Here is a 5,044-nt window from a genome sequence, read left to right as displayed (position 1 = left end):
GACTCTTGAAGATTTTAAATCTACTGATTTTGAGGAAGTGTTTGTGTACCTTTATCCCCAAAGTATCCACCATAAAGCATGTTTTTTGACATAAAAATATTTTTCTCTCTTCTCTTACATTTTTTATTTTTATCTTTCCTCACCCCCTCTCACCCTTTCTCCCTCTGCTTTTTTTCTTTGTCACATCACTTTCTTCTCCTTCTTTTTCATTTCCCTCTTTCCTTCGTCGCTTCTGAGAAAGGGGTATGTTATGCGATCTTGTTGGAAAAGTACAATCCAGGTTGAATTGGATGTACAGTGTGCTATGCGTTGGTCTCTGGTTTAGACTAGCCAGGAGTCTTAAATATAACCTGTTCCCCTAAAGGGAGAAGATATTCCAATTTCTTTATTTATGGCTACTTTAAAAGTTAGCCAGATGGTATGCCATTACTTTTTTTTCCTGGTAGGGATGAAACACAGAAGCATTTTATTAAACAGTTGTCAAGAAAAGACTTTCACTCACCCACTGAGAAGAGCAGCTAAGTGCATCCCTGTGGAGGGGCCAGTTCTTGATGCATCGCATAGCTGAATGAGTGTGATCACAAACTATATGCAAATAGGGTCTGAATAATGGATTTCTCTGTGGAGTTTTGAAAAGAACCAGACACATAAACAGCTTTATAAATGAAGAGCTAAGGTGATATTTAAAAGAGGCATCCTAGAATCTAGACTGGTCTATTTTTTTCTTTAAATCCCATAATGGAAGGTAAAAGGGCCATGCCCTCTCCCCCTTGTGAATACTGGACATCTCTGAATTTGAATACAAACCTTTTAGTGGGGGGATATGTTTGAAATAAAGAAATACAGGCAAAAAGTGTATTGGAGGAATCTGTGCAAGTTTGTGTGTGGGTGTCTGCATAGATAGCACGCGTGAGCATGCATGCATGTGTGTGTCTGTCAATGTGTGTGCATGCCTGTGAATGCACTTGCGTGTATGTGACTGTGTCTGGTGTGTGTAAGCATGCCTGTGTGTGTGTGTGTTCGAAGTGGGAGAGGCTGCTTCAGCTCAGCCAGTGGCAGAGCAGTTAGAACATCACTAATAGTGGGAAAGGAAGCTGGGAAGAGGCTAGGAAGAGAAACAACCGCACTATTAACAAAAGCTCAGTCTTGTCCCTGAGGACCGACCAGCAGAAGGAAAGGGCGAGCGGTGGCGCTCAGCCAGGGAGCTTGGGCTCCCTGCAAACAGTTGGAGGCATCCTGATCATGTCCTTCTCAGGAGGAGTCCTGAAGCTCGGCGCTGGAGAAGTTTTCAAAGCCACAGCAGCAGCCTGGGAGCAGAGCAGCAACTGGAGTGGAGCGTGTGTGCGCGTGAACTTCGGTTCTAGGGTGGTTTCTTTTTTTTTTTTCCTGATGTTTGGGTTAATGGATTTTTAGTACAAAGAAAACTCAAACTCAGCTGACCTGAAAGACTGGAATTTCAGCTCTCTTTCTTCCCTGGGATATTTTTCCTCCCCCTTCCTCTCTAAGCCCTTTAAACCAGATTACTGGGTCAGTGACTCTTATTCAGCTCGCCAGCTCCAAGGTTTCCAGCTTGTTTGGCTTGGAAAGGAAAACCACTACCTGTAAGTATCTGCTTTATGTGATTCCTCTCATCCTGTGAGTGTTCTGTGAGCTGAATGCCAGGCAGGCTGTTTGCTTGGTGCATTAACGCTGAGTAACAATGCAAGAAGTCTGCAGAGGCGGCTCGCAAAAGTTTAATTCTTGTGTTAACTTACAAGGTGGGCAATTTGTACTGTTTACCAGTCAAACTCCCCAAACAGGGGCTGATGTACATTCCTAATTCTCTTCTGAATGACACGAAGTTAGATTGTTTCTTCTCAACTCGGAGAAATGGCAAAGGGAAGGGATGGAAAAAGGAACCGAACAGATAATATCTTCAGGGTATAAGAGTCTAGACATTTGGAAATGATTTCTGGATACTTTTGCTTTAATTTAGTTATATTCAGATATATTCTTTAAAAGCATGGTTTCTATGTTTTAGGGGTGAGACGCTGGGGAGGCAAAGAAATCCCGCTGTTGTGAAAAAGTTTTTGTCTGATCTCCAGGTTCCCCGCGTTGGTGAGATTTGGCCTAAAGCCTTGGGAGCTGCAGTACGTCATTTCTTTCAGTTTTCATCTAGGTCACTAAAATCATTTTCAAGGCACTTAATTTTAGTTTCTGTTTTTTGTTTTGCTTTACTGATGCATTCCGTCGTGTTGTGCGGTATGAATGACAAAGCTTAAAAAGAGCATTTTCAGGGGTTGGCTGCTATTTCTAGGCTGGAAATCTTGCTGGAGACTTTAACTTGGTCTGCTCTTCAGGTTTCTGCTCTGGATAATGATTATCCTTCTGTGCTCTAGTTACGAAGAGTTGCATCTTAGCCTCACCACCCTCCCTCCACTCTGTGAAAATGCCTGCCCTGTAACTCTGGGAAAGTGCTAACTACAGTTGCTTTTTTTCTCCACCAGGGATTCTCAAAATGAAAGGTGGGTAAGAGCCTCCTGAGAGCTTGGTGAAAAAGCAGATACCTAGCCCCCACCACTAAAGGATTTTATTCCCAAGATGGGGCCAGGCATCTGTCCAGGAGAATCGGATGGAGGTGACACCACACTTAAACATTGTTCTACGTTGTCTTTGGCAGTTAAATTCTTGTCAAGTATTGGTTAACACCAAACCTCATATTTAAATAACAAGACTGACCTTGAGCTGATGTTAAACTTAGTTTACAGATAACATGGTTTTGCATTCTTAGCTGCCAAACCAGGACTTTTTGTCTAATTTTCCTAACAACTGCGTTCTTTTTCCTTGCTTTTTTGGGTTCAGTTCTGCCTTCCTAGTCCCATCAGTGAGAAAAGTAACTGGGCACAGGGACCTAGATACACTGTCACCTTGCTGTCAGGTGTTGGGCTGTTCAGCCTTCTCTTCCTCCCCATGGCTAAGCAATGTTTGTCCTGGACAATTTAAACCCAGGGATCTTCTACTTAATTATCAGCCTACTGGAAATTCTCTGATCCCAGGGCTAGTGCAGCTGAATTTCTTGGAATGGGTCAGGAGAAATCTCATCCCTAAAAACTGAGTTTATATTGGGCCACCAGGGATTGAAGGAACAAGGAATGAAGAAACAGAAATGGTTTCTCCATCACACTGAAAGTCCTCATTGGACAAAATCTGAAAGTCAAAATCCTGCTGCTATCCCGGTCCCCATATTTTATGGCATTTAATATAAAACATGATGTGGATTTTAAACCACTTTCTTTCTTCCTTCTCCTCATTCCAAGAATTTGGGGGTACCTGCTATACGCCAGACTCTGTTGGTTTCTAAGGATTCCTAAAGACACAACGTAAATAGTAAGGACAGGGTCTGGTCTCTATGGCATTTCCAGTCTTAGCTGCTGCCAACCAATCTTGGATGAGCTACCTAACTGCTCTAAACTTCACTTCCTCTGTCAGTGAAATGAGGTGGATTCATGAGTGTGGGTATCTTTCTAGCTCTGATATACTGCATTGGTGGAAAGGGTTCAGTGTTTTAAGTGCAGGTAGGAAGTGTGGAATCTTTTTAGTATTTGCTTTGGGCCCAAATAGGCCCAAAGGCTTAGTGTACTATTTTACTTCAAACATTTAAATTATATCTAATAAGTTTTCTGCCTCTCACGCAGAGCCAAGACCACCCATTTACTGAGCAGACAAATGTCACCTTCTCAAAATGCACAGCCCTACCTCCTGGGGGATCATGTGATTCCTTAGAAAGGCTGTTTCTCTGGGCCAGGTCACTTGGGAGGGCGGCGTTTTATCTTGTCTGAATCTGATGTTGCTGCTTCGTGGTGAGCCGGGTGGTCTGAAGGGCTTGTTGCTTTCTGAAGGACACAGCTTGCAACCTGACCCCTCCATTCAAGTGACTCCACAGCTTTTGTGTAACCAGGTGAGAGGCTCAAACAGAGGCCTTTGAGGGCTTGGGAAACACAAAAAGCTAACAAAAAACTCACCCCCTAATGAAAACTTGTCTGCACTGCATTTTGTCTGTGAAGTAGCTTCTCTTACTGCCGAGATGGGACCCTGTTTCAGAGGGCTCTAAAAGTTGGGTATCCAGAGAAGAAAGATCTGTGTGCTTTTCTGACAAATGCAGCCTCAAGCTGCCTGAAAGTGCTGTGTTTGGGTGCAAAACTATTGATCAGAGGACAAGGAAGGGATCTTACAAAGTCAGGATTTTTTTCCCCCTGTGCTGGGGATTGCATCTAGAATCTTATGTAGGATAGGCAAGTGCTCTACTACACAGCCACGCCACCAGCCCTAGGTGAATATTTTAAGTTGATATTTTAAATTGGATGTTCCTCACCCCACATTGTTAAGTTTTTACAGGAGAAGATAAATATAATCTTTGTTTTCATCCTTCCCTATTTTTATGGAAATGTGTATTAAAAGATGATGCTCAAAATACTCTTGGTGTATCACCCAAAAGCTGCTACCTGTCACTTTTCACCCTCAACTTCATTCTTGCAGCTTTCCTATCTGGCTTCATAGAGACGGGCTGATAAGTACTCCCAGGCTCTGCACAGAGGCCTTCCACCGGGTGTTCTAACTCCCTGGGACCCCTCTCTGCGTTCCATCACGTTATCAGCTGCTCAGTGCTTACAAACACTCCCTGCATGCCTCTCTTAAAATAAATGAGCTGCATCTTTGTCTCTTGAGCTTGAGCTCTATGGCATGGTATCTTCATTCCAAGGCCTCAATGTTTCATTAGCAAAAAAAAATTCTGTTTTTTTAAATTGTAGAGCAAAACCATTATAAGGTTTGGAATATTTCAGAAAGAATAGAGGTCTCTAGATGAGGACACATCCAAATACTTTAAAGTTTGGGGGCATTCACTGCCAAGTCCCTCTCATAACCAAAATTTGTCCTCCCTACTTAAAAGCAATCCTACTTCTTAGAAAGACAACATAGTCACAACAAAGCAGCAATACTTTAATTCTGTTTTGTGTAAACTTTCTCCTCTGTAACATGGTAGGAAGTTTCCTCCTCTTTCTCCTCT

General features: G+C 42.8%; 1 protein-coding gene across 3 annotated transcripts in view; it reads left to right on the top strand.

Moving 5' to 3' along the window:
* Positions 1 to 1,089: 1,089 nt before the first annotated feature.
* Positions 1,090 to 5,044, top strand: part of Frem1 (FRAS1 related extracellular matrix 1) — a 147,415-nt gene continuing 143,460 nt past the window's right edge. For all 3 annotated transcript variants that reach the window (XM_013516387.1, XM_013516389.1, XM_013516388.1), the window contains exon 1: positions 1,090 to 1,601. The gene's annotated coding sequence lies outside the window, so the exon portion shown is untranslated. The remainder of the gene's footprint in view (positions 1,602 to 5,044) is intronic.

The sequence above is a fragment of the Chinchilla lanigera genome, unplaced genomic scaffold, assembly GCF_000276665.1.
Source record: "Chinchilla lanigera isolate Chin_1 unplaced genomic scaffold, ChiLan1.0 scaffold00033, whole genome shotgun sequence".
Taxonomy (NCBI): domain Eukaryota; kingdom Metazoa; phylum Chordata; class Mammalia; order Rodentia; family Chinchillidae; genus Chinchilla; species Chinchilla lanigera.
The sequence above is the reverse complement of the archived record's forward strand: the minus strand, read 5'-3'. Positions and strand labels throughout refer to the sequence as shown.